This window comes from Malaclemys terrapin, chromosome 4 (assembly GCF_027887155.1).
Source record: "Malaclemys terrapin pileata isolate rMalTer1 chromosome 4, rMalTer1.hap1, whole genome shotgun sequence".
Classification (NCBI taxonomy): domain Eukaryota; kingdom Metazoa; phylum Chordata; order Testudines; family Emydidae; genus Malaclemys; species Malaclemys terrapin.
Genome location: NC_071508.1, coordinates 110,603,869 through 110,622,801, shown reverse-complemented (window position 1 = coordinate 110,622,801; position 18,933 = coordinate 110,603,869). Strand labels below are relative to the sequence as shown.

Here is an 18,933-nt window from a genome sequence, read left to right as displayed (position 1 = left end):
CCTCTTTCTCCCCTCTTCCATTCTCTGTGGGGCTCCCTCCATACTCTTTCTTGGTGATCTCATCTGCTCACACAATTTTACCAATCTTTACACTGATGAACCACAGATTTACCTTAATCCTCTGTCTCTCCCTGCCTTTCTGACATCTCCTCTGGTTGCCTCATGGTCACCTCAGCTTCATGGGGCAAAATTGGGCTCCATGTCTTTCCTCCTAACTCCTTTCCCCTTCCTCCTTTCTCTGTCACTGTGGATAGAGCACCAGCATCCTCTCTGTAATCCAGGCCTGCAACATGGGGGTCATCTTCAATTCCTCCCTGTCTCTTGCCCCATCCATCCAGGATGTGTCCAAAACTTGACACTCCTTTCTCCAGAGCAATCCAAATGCTTGTCCAGGACCTCAGCATCCCCTGCCTTGATTATTGTAACCTCTTCTCTGGCCTTCCTGACAATCACATTGTCCCCACTTAGTCCATTCAAAATGCAGCTGCTAAGATCATCTTCCTTGCTTGCCACTCTGACCTTTGTGCCACCTTTATTAATCCCTCCACTGGCTCCCCCTTGCATCAGGTTTGAGTTTCTTCTCCTTAACTTCAAGGTCTTTCTAAACTTGCCCCTCCCTCATTCCCTGCTAGTCTCTTACTGCATATCTCCACCCCCTCCAATCTGCCAACCATGCCAGCTTTGACCACCTATTTGTCTGCCTCCTCCACAGCTGGCTTTGTGCTTTCTACCACATCAGATGCCTGCCATGAGGTGACAGACCACTACCTTCTCCTTCTTCCAGTTCACCTGTAGACCCACTTCTGCTGCGATGCCTACAACACACAGGCCACCTCACTTCTCAGAATGGCAGTTGGGGATAGCTGATGGGTATCTGTTAAAAATGGTATGTGTTTTTCTTCCTTCCCCTCATATAACCCTCCTCTTTCAGAGTGTAGGCTCTTCGTGGCTCCGTATATCTGTGGATAATGCCTAGCACAATCTGGGTGCTAACGCATATAAATGAACACCAACTGTGCATCTTAGATTAATCCTGGTGGTTCCATCTTTCTTTTTACTGGTTTCAGAGTAGCAGCTGTGTTAGTCTGTATCCGCAAAAAGAACAGGAGTACTTGTGGCACCATAGACTAACAAATTTATTAGAGCATAAGCTTTCGTGGACTACAGCCCACTTCTTCGGATGCATATAGAATGGAACATATATTGAGGAGATAATATATACACACATACAGAGAGCATAGACAGGTGGGAGTTGTCTTACCAACTCTGAGAGGCCAATTAATTAAGAGAAAAAAAACTTTTGAAGTGATAATCAAGCTAGCCCAGTACAGACAGTTAAGAAGTGTGAGAATACTTACAAGGGGAGATAGATTCAATGTTTGTAATGGCTCAGCCATTCCCAGTCCTTATTCAAACCGGAGTTGATTGTGTCTAGTTTGCATATCAATTCTAGCTCAGCAGTCTCTCGTTGGAGTCTGTTTTTGAAGTTTTTCTGTTGTAATATAGCCACCCGCAGGTCTGTCACTGAATGACCAGACAGGTTAAAGTGTTCTCCCACTGGTTTTTGAGTATTTTTGATTCCTGATGTCAGATTTGTGTCCATTAATTCTTTTGCATAGAGACTGTCCGGTTTGGCCAATGTACATGGCAGAGGGGCATTGCTGGCACATGATGGCATATATCACATTGGTAGATGTGCAGGTGAACAAACCCCTGATGGTATGGCTGATGTGATTAGGTCCTATGATGATGTCACTTGAATAGATATGTGGACAGAGTTGGCATCGGGGTTTGTTACAAGGATAGGTTCCTGGGTTAGTGGTTTTGTTCAGTGATGTGTGGTTGCTGGTGAGTATTTGCTTTAGGTTGGGGGGTTGTCTGTAAGCGAGGACAGGTCTGTCTCCCAAGATCTGTGAGAGTAAAGGATCATCTTTCAGGATAGGTTGTAGATCTCTGATGATGTGCTGGAGAGGTAGGGTTACCATACGTCCTCTTTTTCCCGGACATGTCCGGCTTTTCAGCAATCAAACCCCCGTCCGGGGGGAATTGCTGAAAAGCCACACATGTCCGGGAAAATGGCCGGCACTTCCTCTCCCCCTGTGGCTCTGCTCCACTCCTCCTCTCTCAGATTTACAGAGCCAAGCTGCCCGAGCAAGCGCTACTGGCTTCAGGCAGCACCCCCCCCCCGCCTCCGGACCCCGAGCCCCCAGCCAGGCACTTCTCCTACCCGGCTCCAGCTGAGCTGCTCCCACGGTGCAAGGTCCCGAGGCAGGGGGGGTGCTGCCTGAAGCCGGTAACGCTGGCTCCTGCAGCTCTGCTCTGTAAGTCTGAGGGGGCGGAGCCGAGCAGCTCAGTTGGAGCCGGGGGAAGGGACGTGTCCAGCCAGCTCTGGGTCCTGAGGTAGGGGAGGGCTGCCAGAAGCCAGCAGCTCGGCTCTTACAGTCTGAGCTGGGAGGAGCAGCTCAGGTGGAGCCCAGGTAGGAGAAGTGCCTGAAGCCGGTAGCACTAGGGCAGCTTGGCTCTTAAACAGAGCCGAAGAGTCAGGGAGCAGCAAAGCTGGGAGTACCATGCGCCGCTGATTGCACAGGTGGGGGGCAGCGCTGGGGGAGCTGCTCCGGGGAGTCGCCAAAAAGCACTGACTGTGGTGGGGGAGGAGGGGAGGGCAGTGTGAAAAAGGCAGGAGTGTGCAGAGGGATCAGAGCTCTGGCTGCGATGGGCATCGGGCTGCCTTGCCTGCAAGTGGATCAGAGCTCCTGGGGCTGGGGTGTGCTGTATGGCACTCAGCTCCCCATTTGTGATGAGACACAGCAGTGTGGTGGATCACTGCGAAATACCTGCCCAATCAGAGCTGCGGGGGCAGGGCTTGCAGGGGCTGGCTCCGACAGCTCCCATTGGAGCTTTTCCCAGCCAATGGGAGCCTCTGAGCTTGGCTTGTGGCGGGCCAAGCACGTGGAGACCCTGGCTGCCCCTGATCCTAGGAGCAAACACAATGCCAAAACGAAAATACAAAGTTCACTACATATAAAGAATTACGTTTTAGAATTAAAGAATTAAATAGCTCAAAATGTCCGGGATTTTACCGGGCAGGGAGGAGAACTGGGTGCTCCAAGGCATCTGGGGAGCTGGGAAACAGAACAGTGTGAGCTGCGTGTCCTGACCGCTCCCAAAAACTGAGGGCCGGGGCAGATCCTCCACTGAGCAGCTTCATTAAAGTCATGGGAGTCTATACTAGTGGAGTGCCTGACTTTAGAATTGGTGCAGCTGTTTCGTGTGGCTGGGAGGGAGGAGGGGGAATGTGGGGTGCTCAGGGGAGGGGGCGGAGACTTTGGGGAAGGGGTTGGAATGGGGACAGGGAAGGGGCGGAGTTGGGCGGGGCCGGGGGTGGGGAAAGGGGTGGGACCGGGGGAGGGGAAGGGGCGGAGTTGGGGCGGGGCCGGGGCCCCATGGAGTGTCCTCTTTTTTCAATGTTCAAATATGGTAACCCTAGGAGAGGTTTTAGTTGGGGGCTGAAGGTGACAGCTAGTGGTGTTCTGTTATTTTCTTTGTTGGGCCTGTCTTGTAGGAGGTGACTTCTGGGTACTCGTCTGGCTCTGTCAATCTGTTTTTTCACTTCAGCAACCTAAAGCAAATACTCACCAGCAACCACACATCACTGAACAAAACCACTAACCCAGGAACCTATCCTTGTAACAAACCCCGATGCCAACTCTGTCCACATATCTATTCAAGTGACATCATCATAGGACCTAATCACATCAGCCATACCATCAGGGGCTCGTTCACCTGCACATCTACCAATGTGATATATGCCATCATGTGCCAGCAATGCCCCTCTGCCATGTACATTGGCCAAACCGGACAGTCTCTACGCAAAAGAATTAATGGACACAAATCTGACATCAGGAATCAAAATACTCAAAAACCAGTGGGAGAACACTTTAACCTGTCTGGTCATTCAGTGACAGACCTGCGGGTGGCTATATTACAACAGAAAAACTTCAAAAACAGACTCCAACGAGAGACTGCTGAGCTAGAATTGATATGCAAACTAGACACAATCAACTCCGGTTTGAATAAGGACTGGGAATGGCTGAGCCATTACAAACATTGAATCTATCTCCCCTTGTAAGTATTCTCACACTTCTTAACTGTCTGTACTGGGCTAGCTTGATTATCACTTCAAAAGTTTTTTTTCTCTTAATTAATTGGCCTCTCAGAGTTGGTAAGACAACTCCCACCTGTTCATGCTCTCTGTGTGTATATATATCTCCTCAATATATGTTCCATTCTAGATGCATCCGAAGAAGTGGGCTGTAGTCCACGAAAGCTTATGCTCTAATAAATTTCTTTTTACTGTAAAGCACAGACTCAGCTGCTTTTTGGTAGGCGCTGCGGCAGGAGTGCGTCTTTAGGAATGATCCGGATGAGATGTGAGAGGAGGCTTGACAGATACTTTTGGAAGAGGATTCCTGCCAGGAAGAGGCTGAAGGAGCAGGTCTCTAATATATCCGTAGCCTGCACTTCAAAGGGTTTTAAGGGATGTCAGGGCCAGGATAGTCAATCCACTGCTTTATTGGCAGCTGACATGAAGATAATATGATCAATGTAGCTCAAACCAGCGAGTGAACAGGCTGCTGCTTTCTGAACGTGCTGCAAGGAGCGATGGAGAAGTGCTGCTGAGAGGGAATAACAATAATTGAACCTCATGGCCAGGTGGGCATGTGTTGCTCTTGCCAGGTCATGACAAGATGCTGTAAATCAAGGCAAAGCCTGTGCAAACTGCACAACTGGGAAAACATAAAACACTTTGGTACCTTGCCATCATGGTGCCTGGGGCTGACAGTGTCCTTGCAAATACCCAAAAAGCATGTCCAAAGCCCTGTGTGGTAAACGGTGCATTTCCCAGCTCCTGTCAATAATCGGGAGCCTGTGGAGCAGTTTGCACCCTCATCAGGGCCGGCGCTTCTACTAGGCGACCTTAGGCGGTCCTTCACTCGCTCCGGGACCCGCTGCCGAAGTGCCCCGAAGACGCGGGATGGAAGGACCCCCACCACTGAATGCTCAGAGGAGGAGCGCTGCCACCTAAGGCGGCAAAAACCCTGGCGCCGCTCCTGACCCTCATACGCCTGCACCAGTGGGAGCAAACAGCATCTGTAGCTTTCTGTTGGAAAAAAACACAACATGGCAATTGATAAGGGAATCCTAGAGATTAGAGCTGAGAAAGTCCTGTTCGATCACTTCTTAGTCCATCCTCTGTGGCCAGTTGCAAATCTCAAGTGTTAAGCCCCTACTGCATACTGACACACTGTAGGTTCTGCAATCCTCACTGGCAGCAGCAGGAATAGAGCACAGGATCTTCTGCCCCAAAGACAGTCATTCCCCTGTTGCTTGAGCTAAGTGAATCCTCAGTAGCTGCTGTAGTAGGGCGTATACCTTCCATGGGTCACAGTCAGTAGAAGGCTATATGATTTCAGACACTTGAGCAGGTCTAACATCCTGTCCAGCAAGGGTCTGTAGTGACCCAGGCAGACTAGCCAGTACATTACACACTCTCTTTGTGTAAGTAGGGTCTGAATGAGCTCTCCCCTGACATGTAGTAATGCACTGAGGGAAAAGACTTCAGGAGCAAACCATATTTGCACAGATATGCCTACTTTGCCTTGGAGCGCAGCATGATGGAGTTGCTTTGCCAAAATGACCAATTTGGGCTGGTTTTGGGTTTCAGATCACTCTAGTATTTGAATGCAGGGGTAATGAAGTGTTGTCATCCTTATTTTACGAGCAAAGGGCAGCAGAACTGTGCTTAGCATGCCCTGATTGATGGGGTTATCCTAAACTGAACCTCACTTGCTAAGCAGATAGAGGGGTGCCAAATCCCAATTAAGATGACAGTGGTTGGGTCAACTGTTTTTAGCTGGGGAGGAGGGGGGAGATGCTGTTGAAAGAGTTCTAGAGATCATTTGACCTGCTCCTTTCCAGTGTTTAAATGTTGAACTAATTAGATTTAATTAAGAGTCTTTATTTCTGGGTAGTGGTTCCTGGTGCTGTTCTCACTGCTGAGCAGGTCTAGGGGCTCAGCCTTAGACCTTGTGTGGGGATAATGTTGCAGCAAAAGAAAATACAGAAACTGCATTGGCAGTGAGGTTCTCCACCGCCTGCTGATATTACTGATAGCTGAAATCACTCAGAGCTAGGTTAAGTGGTAGAACTTCAGAACATGATGTTCAGAGGGTGGTGGCAGCCAGAGCCGTTCCTTGGGTACAGCGAATCGGAGCGACTGCCACAGGCCCCGCGCTTTGATAAAATCGTGAGGAGGCGGGCAGTGAGGTGAGGTGGGCGGGCAAGCAGGGTGAGGAGGTGAATGGGAAGGTGAGCAGCAGGGGGGTCAGGAGGAGCTCCCTACCAGAACCTCCCCTTCCCATCAGTGCCTCCTGCCCATCAGCAGGCCCCACCGATCAACACCCCCCTCTCCCTCTCAGCACCTACTGTCTGCTGCTGATCAGATGTTTCGTGACATCAGGAGGCACTGGGGGGAGGGGAGAGGAGCGAGGGCACAGTATGCTCGGGGGAAGGGGGCAGAACTAGGCGGGGAAGAGGTGGTGGGGTTTGAGGGAAGGGGTGGAGGGCAACCCCCCCCCCCGGCCCATTAGAAACTCGGCACCTATGTCCTGGGCCTTGCACCTCCCTAGGGATGGCCCTGATGGCAGATAGCAGCAGAGAGACAGTGGCAGCTGGGAGTCAGTTGCAGTGGTAGCAGCAGTAGAGGCACTGATCAACAACCCGTCACCCCCTCTTCCCCCAGTGTGGGAGATGAACTGCTGTGAACGCACCGCTGAACGCTAGGTCTTTGCTAACCAAGGACAGCCAACTGTGAGCAGGGTGCAGCAGCGGGAATGGGGCGTGGGGTGTTAAGGGACATTCGTTTGTCAGACTTTCACACCACAAGGTGAGGAAAAGGCAAAGGACACTGCCCAACGCACAGTGGGATGGGTGTTTGCCTATGCTCATGTGCTTTTGAATCACAGTTGTGGTGTTCTCCCAAATTAATGTTGGGTCCCCTTTTTCCTTGTTCTCTTTTCATAGATTCTAGGACTGGAAGGGACCTCGAGAAGTCATCGAGTCCAGTCCCCTGCCCACATGGCAGGACCAAATACTGTCTAGACCATCCCTGATAGACATTTATCTAACCTATTCTTAAATATCTCCAGAGATGGAGATTCCACAACCTCCCTAGGCAATTTATTCCAGTGTTTAACCACCCTGACAGTTAGGAACTTTTTCCTAATGTCCAACCTAGACCTCCCTTGCTGCAGTTTAAACCCATTGCTTCTTGTTCTATCCTTACAGGCTAAGGTGAACAAGTTTTCTCCCTCCTCCTTATGACACCCTTTTAAATACCTGAAAACTGCTATCATGTCCCCTCTCAGTGTTCTCTTTTCCAAACTAAACAAACCCAATTCTTTCAGCCTTCCTTTATAGGTCATGTTCTCAAGACCTTTAATCATTCTTGTTGCTCTTCTCTGGACCCTTTCCAATTTCTCCACATCTTTTTTAAAATGCGGCGCCCAGAACTGGACACAATACTCCAGCTGAGGCCTAACCAGAACAGAGTAGAGCGGAAGAATGACTTCTCGTGTCTTGCTCACAACACACCTGTTAATACATCCCAGAATCATGTTTGCTTTTTTTTGCAACAGCATCACACTGCCCTTAATAGTGTCCCTTTGAAAAACTGCCAACTCTCCTCAGTTGTTTTTCCCCTCAGTCTTGATTCCCTATCAGCTCTCTGAGCTTACCAAAATCTGCCTTCCTGAAATCCATTGTCTCTATTTTGCTGTTCTCCCTTCTACCCTTCCTTAGAATTGCAAACTCTATGATTTCATGATCACTTTCACCCAGGCTGCCTTCTACTTTCAAATTCTCAACGAGTTCCTCCCTATTTGTTAAAATCAAGTCTAGAACAGCTTCCCCCCAGTAGCTTTTTCAACCTTCTGAAATAAAAAGTTGTCTGCAATGCAGTCCAAGAATTTGTTGGATAGTCTGTGCCCTGCTGTGTTATTTTCCCAACATATATCCGGATAGTTGAAGTCCCCCATCACCACCAAATCTTGGGCTTTGGATGATTTTGTTAGTTGCTTAAAAAAAGCCTCATCCACCTCTTCCACCTGGTTAGGTGGCCTATAGTAGACTCCTAGCATGACATCTCCCTTGTTTTTTACCCCTTTTAGCCTAACCCAGAGACTCTCAACACTTCTGTCTCCTATGTCCATCTCTACCTCAGTCCAAGTGTGTACATTTTTAATATATAAGGCAACACCTCCTCCCTTTTCCCCCTGTCTATCCTTCCTGAGCAAGCTGTACCCATCCACACCAACATTCCAATCATGTGTATTATCCCACCAAGTTTTGGTGATGCCAACAATGTCATAGTTGTATTTATTTATTAGCACTTCCAGTTCTTCCTGCTTATTCCCCATACTTCTCGCATTTGTATATAGGCATCTAAGATACTGGTTTGATCTTTCCTCCCAGTTTTGTCCTGACCCTCCTTTCTCTCTGCCAATATAGCCCACACTCCCTCTTGTTTCCGACCCATCTCTCCGGTCTCCATGTTCCCCACTTACCTGTGGGCTTTGCTCACCTGTCCCCGTCGAACCTAGTTTAAAGCCCTCCTCACTAGGTTAGCCAGTCTGTGTCCAAATAGGGTCTTTCCCCTCCTCGAAAGGTGAACGCCATCTCTACCTAGCAGTCCTTCCTCGAATAGCATCCCGTGGTCTAGGAAGCCAAAGCCCTCCTGGCGACACTATCTTCGCAGTTTTGTTAAACACAGATTCAGTGCTTGCGAGGTAGGAAGTATTGCCCCTTAGAGATGCCCAGGGGTGGTGTTAAGTTTTCCCAGATTACTGGGGAGGGTGGGGGGCTGAGCCAGTTCTATTTTGTATCGTAAAGAGGAACCCCGAGATATTGAACCTGGCCATTGTTGCTGCCAACTCCACCTGGCAGAAGAGTTACATTTGTTTAGACAAAACTCCTTCCTGAGCATACAAGAATCACAGTTTAGACCAGCCACTGGGCACCAGTTGTGACAATTCACAGAATTGTCTGGTTGTCCTTTATCCTGGACCCCAGAGCTGCACCTCCCCAATGGAGGCTCCTTGACTGGGATTTCTTTGACTTATTTTGTAGCAACAGTGGCACTTTCTGCCTCCCCGTCTGCTGATGAATTTATCTGAGCAGCTACACTTGGGCAGCCTATAAATAACCCATGGACTGGCTTTGAGGGGAGGTGAATTCCTGTATTAAGATCCTGTATTGACTCCAGGGTGAAGGACTGAGTGACTTAATAAATAGGTCTGTTCCCTCTCTAGCCACTGTGATTCTGTGAACTCATTTCAGTGATGGGGCAGTGAGCAATTCTGCTTTACATTCTGGTACATTCCCAGTGATTAAAGCCTGTTTATTCCTTATCTGAACTGATAATGAAGGTGGAAGTGAGGTTAGGCTGAATACTTGATCCTGGACCTCCTAGTATATTGCTTTGTCATCACTTTTCTTAAAGGGACAGCAGGATTTAGCCTCAAAAGGAAGCACTCCACCATGAGGAAAACACATACATTTCCCATGTGTGCACAGATACTCACCTGGAATACTGGGTTCAGCTTCGGTATTCCTCTCTCAAAAAGGAAACAGCAGAAATAAAAGGGGTTCAGATTAGAACAGGGGTCCCCAAACTGTGGGATGCACCTCCTAGGGGAGGGCACAGAGGAGCATTCAGGGAGGCGTGGCTGAGACCCAGGCAAGCCCCCATGGGGGAGCGGGTAGGGAACGGCAGCCAGCTCCACTCCCGGCCTTGGCCCTGGCTGCTGTCCCCATGCCCAGGGTTCCACTCTCGACCTCATCCTCAGCTGTGGCCCCAGCCTCGGCCCCCTTAACCCTGTCTGCATCCTCCCTCCATCCCCAAGCCACGTCCCCACTCCTGGCCCCAGCTCTGGGGCGAGGGGGCATGACCCTGAAAAGTTTAGGAAGCACTGGACTAGAGGGATGATGGTCATTAGAGGTCTTGGGCCAGATTTACAAAGGTATTTAGGCACCTAAAGATGTAGATAGGTCCCTAGTGATATTTTCAAAAACACCTAAGCAGATTAGGTGCCTAACTCCCATTGAAATCAATCTGCTTTTGAAAATTCCACCAGGCATTTATCTGCATTTTTAGGCACCTAAATACCTTTGAAAATCTGGCTCCTGTATTCTAACTTTGGCTGTACTTGTCATGCCAATAAAGCTTTTGAACCTGGGTGATTATGAAAGACCCCGTGTGTGTGGGAGTCCCAGGGTAACTGGCCCTTTAAGGGAAATGGGGTTAGACTCACCTGTGCCATAATTAACTGCATTCCAGCCTGAGGGAGCAGGACTAATGGGGTCAGCATGGAGAACAACATCTGGGCCTTATTAAAAAAAATAAAAAGGCCTGAGAGAGAACGTGAGGAGGCAGCTGTAGCAGTGACCCTGCAGGGAGCAGGTTAGGTTCCTGTGGGAGAACCTCAGATAGGGCCTGTAAAAGAAGCAGGGAGGGCCCTGGGAGAAGTTGTTGCTGTCCAGGGGGAGGTGAGGCCATGGGAATCCTGTCAGGAAGAAAAGAACCTCCAGGAAGAAGGCCCCAGGAGAGCTCTCAGCTAAAAGGAGCAAAGATAAGCTTTGGGGGAATAGGGGTGGAGAGCAGCAAACGTCCGTGAATCGTTGACTGAGAGAGGGACATCAGGGAAGGCATCCAGAAAGTCTGCTCTCTACAACTGACCTGGAAGGACTTTAAGGTAACCCTGATGGGACAAGAGCTGAGAGCCCAGAAAGCCGGCTGAATAAGAGCCCAAGAGGGGTGGAAATGTGGTGTGTTTAGATGTTTTGTTCGGTTGGACTTTTGTTACCCTGAAAGGTGATTGAACTGGCTGGAGGGCTACAGCATGGAAGATGCAGACTTTAGCAGAACCAGCACAGCAGGAATAAGGGTTGCTAGAGGAGAAGGACCCCAGCAGTGCCATGCTCTGAAGCCAGGGGTTGACTCTGGTGGTAAGTTCACCCTATCACAGTGCCTACATCAGGGGTCTGTTTAAAATTGAGCTCTTTGTGTTTTAAATAACACAAGGGCTCAATTGTGAGCTGGCCTATGTGCTCTGGCAGTGGAGTGAGGGGGCTCCCTGCACTGTGGGCCACATTGTGGTGGGAAAGGCAGCCTCCATGGTGCTGCTACTCACCTTCCCATGCAGGTGGGTTGGGCCAGGCATAGGCAGGCAAGGATGGGGAATGGGTGGAGCCTTGGCATTGGGGGAAGTAAGCTGCTCTGGGAAAAAGGCATAGTGCAGTTTGTTTTGCCCGGTGGGAAGCAGGGGCTGAGTTGTGACTGGCTAAGCAGTTACTGCCTCTTAGTCCGGGCAGTTTGCAAGAGGCTTGTCTCTCCCTAGATATTTAAAATAAGCTCAGGGCAGGTTAAGTGGCTTCAGGAGAAATGTGATGCTGTTTGTAATGATGGATTTGATGCCTTGATTCTGTAGTGATGGGAACATTAGAAATGCATCCATGGGTTAAGGAGATCTAGATGGGATTGTAAAGCATTTTTTACCTTTTCAAAGAAAGTACTTTCCAGTTTGCATCTTCTCAGATGGCTCCAAAATAATCTCTTTGTTTGTTTGATTCTGGCACAGTCCATCCAAACTATTACCTTTTGCCCTGCACACTTGCATTTTGGAGAACTGAAATACTTCCCTGTTTGTAAAGGATTTTTATTCTGAGGTTGAGCCAGCTATTGATATAGCTAAAATCCATAGCCACAAAAATGAGCCGAAAGTTCAAACAGCTGAATAGACTTCACGCATGGCTTGCTGTTGCAGTTTAATAACTAAAGGAAAACAAACTCACTGGCTGGCTCTCCTTAGAATAATCCCCCAACAATAGCTCTGCTTAGAAAGGAATTTCTGAGTTGCTCTGAAGGAAGTGTGGTACCACAGGGTTGCAGATGATATTATTGGCATCTGTCTAGCTCTATTGTTGTCCTGGGGGTTACAGAGAAACCTGAATCCCTATTGTGTCCTTATATGACCCTGGTTCCCTGGTGTGGCCTGTAGCTATTGTATTTTTATCAGTTTGTCACAGGGGATCTTGCCTCCAGTCTTGAAAGAATTCTTCTGTTAATCCAACCCTCTCAAGGTATGTCAGCAGTTGAAGTGAGCAACCAGATTTCCACTATGGATTTCATGCAGCACATCAGTGCTATTGGCAATGGTACTTGGTCCTTAGCAGAGAGAGGTGCTGTTCTCAATGTGCTACAGTTACTGTAGAGGTGGCATTTCAATTCTAAGACTCTATTTCCAGTGGCTTATCTCTTTTGGAAAGATTACCCTTCGGGCTGCAGTTTCTCCTGCTTGTTCTTAGGCCAAAGGTGGTGTGTCTTGTAAAGTTTGATTAAAAATTGGCTTGGCTGGCTTTTGAGTTATTCAAAGAGGAGGAAAGTGTCTTCACCACAGACATCTTCCAGATGCTGCTTTTCCTTCCTGTCTTTGATACAATAACTCCAGTGAGTTCCTTGCCAGCTCCATTTTCCTCACCTTGACAAGCCCTTGTGAAGCACTGCCTGTGGAGAGACTGCAGCTTTCTCTGTGCCCACGACCTTGTGCCCTGACTGGTACCTCGTTTGTGGTTCCCTCTCCTGAGGGTGCCAAACAGCAACTCACTAAAGAAGGCTCTAAACCCAGTTTTCTTTGCTTGCAGTGAAGTTTCGGTACCAGTGGTACAGAAACAGAGGGAAAATGCTCAAGGACAGGTGAAATCACTCACTCCGCAGCCTACAGGAGTCCTTTGGACAGCACTGTTAAGCTGCCACAGAGTTTAGCTACAGACTATTAACTTCCCTGAGGGGAAATAGTCATTTCTCCCTCAGCCTGAAACTGCACCTCTGGCCCTCTGACATCTCAGTGTGTCTCAGTTATGTGTGCCAGAGAGTGGCTGAACCTCCCTCCACCCTTTCCCTGGGATCCCCCAGCCTTTTCCCACAATGGTTGTTCCCCAACAGTTATTCCCATCCCACTACTTTTCATCCCCCTTCTATCTAATCTGAGTGCTGAGTCCTTGGAGTGGGGTTAGTAGTCAGTGCATGTGGCTTCTGGAGCGCTGAGCTCTCTGTGTTCCCTAAGTGACCGAAAGCGATAGCAGAAAAAGCTGACTGAACTCAGTGGCCCTGATTTTGTCACTCACATAGTAATTGCTGTGGCTCACATCCAGGCTAATGTTGTACTTCGAATCAGAGAATCACAGTCCAACCCCCTGCCAAGAGGCAGGATTTGTTGTGTCTAAACCATCCAAGACAGGCTCCTTTTGAAAACCTGAAGGAAAGCAGGAGACTGACTAAAATCCTACATTCTTACCCATGTTATAGATGGTGCGATTGATCTAAGTAAAGGATATGGATCTGGGTTGTTTAATCCTTGACTGAATCCTGGCACAGAGAGATGGTAGCCAGGCCTTGGGGTGGGGAAGAGAGAGGGAAGAGTTTGGTGAATGGTTTGAGAGGTGCAAGCTATGAGCTGCAGGGACTCTATCTGTAACAGAGAAAATCAATGCTATCCCAGCGGGAAGCTACAAATCCAGTCTTTTCCTTTCTCCCTGACTTTTTCCTCCTTGTATCCTGCCTTTTCCTCTTTTGCCTTTTGTTTTCTTTCTCTCTTCCCTTCCTCCCTTTCTGTCTATTTCTTCTGCTCTTCCAACCTCCTCCACAGGGAGAGAGCTCAGGATAACTTTGATTCACAGGATATCCACCAAGCTGAGCACAGTGGAACATGTGTGGGGAAACCAGGAAGGCCTGATGGGTTACAGGCCACCAGAGTGAGCATGGCACAGAGGTCATAGGATTGAGGGGTGGCGAAATTGGACTCAGGTAGTAAGCAGGGCCGGCACTTCCACTAGGCGATCCTAGGCGGTTGCCTAGGGCGGCAGGATTTGGGGGGCAGCATTTTGCCATCCTCGGTGGAAATTTGGCAGTGGGGGTCCTTCCGCTCCAGGTCTTCGGTGGAAATTCGGCGGCGGGTTCTTCACTCGCTCCGGGACCGGCTGCCGAAGTGCCCCGAAGACATGGAGAGGAAGGACCCCTGCCGCCAACTGCTCAGAGGAGGAGCGCTGCTGCCTAGAGCGGCAAAAACCCTGGCGCCGCTCCTGGTTGTAAGCTTATTGTGATGAAACTGAGGGTATCTGAAGACTTGTCGTGGAAACTCTAAGTGGTTTACAATTTACCAAGGGTTGTGGTGGATTCTCTATCATTGACAACTTTTAAATTAAGATTGGATCTTTTTGAAAGGGTATGCTCTAGAAATCATTTTGGGGAAGTTCTCTGGCCTGTGTTACATAGGAAGTCAGGCTATACAGTCACAGTGGTCCTTTCGGTCTTGGACTCTGGTGTTGAAGTAGGGTGACCAGATAGCAAGTGTGAAAAATCGGGATGGAGGGGGGGAAATAGCCTCAAAAATCAGGACTTTCCCTATAAAATCAGGACATCTGGTCACCCTATGTTGGAGGGTTTCACTGGAAGGGAATCCAAGGTCTTTCCATAGAGGATCAGGGATGGGGACTGTGATCTTGTCAGAAGAGATTGAGAATGGGATCGTAGAGTCAGAAAAACAGGCGTGGTTTGACACTTGTGGGTTGGGTGCTGGAAGAACAGCTTCTCTACGGGTGTCTGGCCTCAGTTTATAGTTTTTGTCCCTCTAAAAGGCACAGTATGGGGAAGGCAACCTCAGAGCCCATGTCATTTCAATTCATTGTCTGATCATCTGAGGATTTGTGTGGCTCATTTCTGCATTCCCTCCTGTCTGCCAATGAGGATTATTATTGGTTGAGTGCTGCTAATGTGCTTGGTGCTGAACAGAACAGATTTGAGATGGGTCTTTGTCAAGCCAAGACCAAGATACCAACTTCCACATAGTCACAGGGTGCCAGAATTCTGCGCTGAATGGAAAACAATGAGCAGCACATGTGCCATGAGTCGTCATCCAATGCTAATTACTGTTACTTCAAACCCAAATACTGCCTGGATCGCTTGCCTCCCTGAGATGACTCATGGGGCTCAGACGCGACAGTTCAGCCTTTTTCTAGTTATTCAAGAGAATAATAATGCTTAAAATGTGTGGTGGGGGATGGGCTCCTATTCATGCTTGCTGAGCTGAATTTGCCTAAACTTTCCCCAAAACATTCCCCTGGGGTCTGACACCAGGCATGAGATGTTTCCAGTTTTGAAAGTTAGAAGTCACTGGCTACGGAGGTTTGTGATGAGAACATGGTCTGAGTTTTTTACCTGTGGCAAGGCTGGATGTCAAATCAAGGCTGAGACAGACATGGCAGGCACCAGACATGTGGGGGTGACTATCTTGGGCCTTTGCTCTCTTCTGGGGAATGATGCTTTCAAAGCCAGAAGAAGAATGCACACCCTTCCTAACTAAAACACAAAGGGCTTTGTACAGGTGTCCAGGAGGTCCAAAGGTGAAACATGCGCCCCTTGGCAAGATGGGGACTTTGTGGGGCAGAATGCAGGCTCTAAGAGCACCCATGTAGCCCCCGTTGCCCTTGCTGTCCGCTGTGAAGTGACCGAGCTGAAGTGGGTAAGATCCCTGTGGAGCTCATGTAGCTGCCACTTGATATCTTATTCCTCATCCTGCTGCTTGTCTTTCATCTCAGGCTTCAGCAATGTTGTAAAGCTTTATTTCCAGAGACTTGCCTCCTGCCAATAGCTGAGTTAGGAGCTCCCCAGGGCTCTGTCTCTCAGACTCTAAAGAAGATTTATTCAGCTATTAGACAGCGGGGGACCTGCTTTCAGGTAGGTGAGGGCAGCTGCAGGTTGTCCCAGGCTCAGCTGGGGTCAGACAAATTTGTGCAGACAAGGAGCTGGACACAGAGCAGTGGCACCAGTGGGAGAGCACACCCACAGGGGAGGGGAGTGCCTTTATCAGGGTGAAGAACTATCCCACTCGATAGTGCAGGTTAGGCCATGGTGTCCTGGAGCACCTCATGGCCAGGAAAATACCAACAAACCAGAGGGAACACAGAAAAGAGCTGCACAAATTACTAAGGAACAGAGATACTGCAGAACTGATCACTTGGGGAATTGAAAGGATGCAGGTCACTAGTTCAAAGCCAGCTCAGGTAGGCAGAAGCTTCATCTTAGTCATCTGCTCTCCAAACACAGTAGTCTTTACGTTGTTAATTTCTTCCTACTTTCCAGACCTTTAGGGGCCAATCAGTGCAAATCAAAGTCAACGGCACTGACTGCATGGGTGTTGGATCAGACCCCTCCATCACTTTCATTGCCCTTCTTGGGGTATCAGAAGTGAACAGGTTATTCCAGGTGTAACCCTTCTGCCCATCTAAGTTGGCAGCAACAAGGGCTGGGCTCTGTATCTAGGGGTTCCGTTTCAATAACGCAATGCAAAACCGGCTCGAGCCCCCACCCAGTGACCTGGGACAATTACATACCATCCCCTGGGTGCCTCTAAGAGGCAATACTTCCCCTCTCGCAAGCACAGAGTCTGAGTGTAGCAGAAAATGATTAATAACAGGAGGTAATCGACATCAGCATTAAATTGGAAAAAACACCACAAACAGGATTCATAACACAAACCATGAGCCAAAAAAAACCCACCCCAGCAAATTGGGCTGTGTCTTTTCCCTTTTGGTTCTTGAATCCAGCAACCCAAAAATCACCCAGAGTCCCCAAAGTCCAACACCCTCAAAGTCTCTTGGGTCCAGCAACCACCCAAAGTCCCACAACCCCCAAAGTCTCTGTCCCTGGTCAGTGCAGCCCCAGAGTAAAAGGGAGGCACGCAGGGTGTTAAGGGGCACCTTACGTGATCCAAGGCCAGCCGTCTCTCCATGGGGTTCCACTGCAGCCTTCACCAGGAGCCAGTCCACTTCCTGCCGTCCCACGAACCGCTCCGCTCTACAAGCTGCTCTGCTCCGCTCACCGACCTGTGAGCCGCTCCAGCCGTCCCCGCAAGCAACTCCACTCGCCATTCCTTGGGCTGCTCCAACTGTCCCTGCAAGGCTCCACGCCGCTCGCTGCTCCTCCAGTCGTCCCCACAAATTGCTCTGCCAGCTGCTTAGCAATATAGCTTCAGGCTCCCCCACTAGTTAACACAGTACTTTATAACTTTAATTCTTTTGTGATTTCAGCTCAGAGTAGGGGAGCCCTAGTGCTGGTGCACTATTGGCCCAAAGTGAATTCAGCTCAGCAGCCTGTAACTAAACTCCTAATGGAATCAAAGTTAGCTCTGACTCTCAACAGTGGAGAAAGGAGGTGGTGCAATTGGTGTTTCAAACCCTCAGAGGAGGGCCCATACCATCAAATACAAATACCTGTCCCCATCCTCTCTCTCAATTCACTGGGTTTTGTAACCCATGTCCCTTGTCAAGCAAGTGCTACTTAGGTAATGGTGAAGGACTCACTCAGTCCTTCTGTCATACAACAGTTCCACTGACCTTGATTCACAGAATCAAGGTCACAAAACTTTATTCTTTCTGCCCCAATAACAGAGAAACTGGGGATCCCACACCAGCCAAAGTAACCACTTTCAATTGCTGTTGTTTCATGCCAGGCGGGTGGGTGTGCCTATGCAAACAAGATCAGCCCCTGGAGTTCTTTTCCACACTCGCCATAATTCACCACCAGATGTCAGGGTAGAGCTCATCCTGACTCTGCTTACACAGGTGAGGGCATACCATTGATTTATAGTCCCAGACAAAAATGACATTAAAATGGAGTGAAGGTGGAGAGTACCTATCTGTAATTTAGGATCAAATATGTTAAAGGGCTGTTGTAATTATCCCAACCCCAGATGTGTTAAACCCAGGAAATTCACAGTTAAGGTTAGACTTAAAAGAAATCCAAACGTTAAGGTACGGAAATGCACAATGAAGACATCCAACCAATCTTGACTCTCCCTGCTATAGGCTCTTCCAGCTTCTCATCGAGTTAAAACTCACAGCAATCCTCTGGATAGGGGACATTGAAATACATTTTTGTATTTAATGGTCATTTCCCCTAGTTATTCTTCATAATTTAAGTTTCTCCTTCAGCAGAAATTTCAACTCTGTCCTGGAGAGATGTCATGGAAATACCATGTGATTATGATAAGGCATGTTAGTGTTTGTGGAGCCAGATTAGAACAATCTTATTTTTTTTAAATCATATTTGGGTTTAGTTTTGTTTTCCAAGTTTTCCCCTTTCATGGAGTCACTACCCTTGTGGTTGTTTTTTTGTTTTTTTAATGTATTTTTTGTGAATTCACTTGTGCATTCTGGCTGCTTTACCCCACTTTGGAACAGCAGAAAGCAGCCATAGAATACAGGCCAGCTAGAATGGGTTTCAGGCCCTTTCTGATGTGGTCTGGGCTCAGCTTAATACAGCTGCCTGAGTCTGGAGTTTGAGGTGTTCGTGCTTTTCCCAACAGAATTTCCTATCCTCTTGAGTCTGATGTCATTCCTTTTCCTTTTATCTTTTTTTCTTTCCTAGCCTAATCGGCTGCCTTGAGGACATCCTGCAGCAGAGTCCTCATCTGAAATACCTTCTAGTTATTTTGAGGTCTGTACGATGTTTTTTCTTACGGGCACTAAACCCTTGACCTGAAATAACCACTTGTTGCTTGCTGGGAGTTCAGGTTTCCCGTTTAAAGTGATTGGGTTTTTGGCTGCCAATAATGCAATGTTAACAAATTTGTTCTGGCATATTTATTTGTTGCTGTGTCTGTTGTTAGATGAAGAATGCAAAGCACTGGACGTCGTGGCAATGGTGCTTCTAATGTCTGACATATGATTTACCATCTCCTTCCAATGCAGAGTAACTCCAGAACAAAAGCATGACTTGTTACTCATGTAGTTTGTCCATAGTAAGTTTATTTTGAAACA

The 18,933-nt window shown here is 48.5% G+C and overlaps 1 protein-coding gene across 2 annotated transcripts in view; it reads left to right on the top strand.

Annotated features, from left to right (window-relative positions):
• The window catches only part of SYNDIG1L (synapse differentiation inducing 1 like), a 67,445-nt gene that overhangs the window by 9,992 nt on the left and 38,520 nt on the right, over positions 1-18,933 (top strand). Inside the window, exon 1 of one of the 2 annotated variants that reach the window (XM_054027039.1) lies at positions 18,544-18,610. The exons of the other annotated variant lie outside the window; for it this stretch is intronic. The gene's annotated coding sequence lies outside the window, so the exon portion shown is untranslated. Of the gene's footprint in view, positions 1-18,543; positions 18,611-18,933 lie in introns of those variants that run through there. 2 annotated transcript variants of the gene reach the window in all.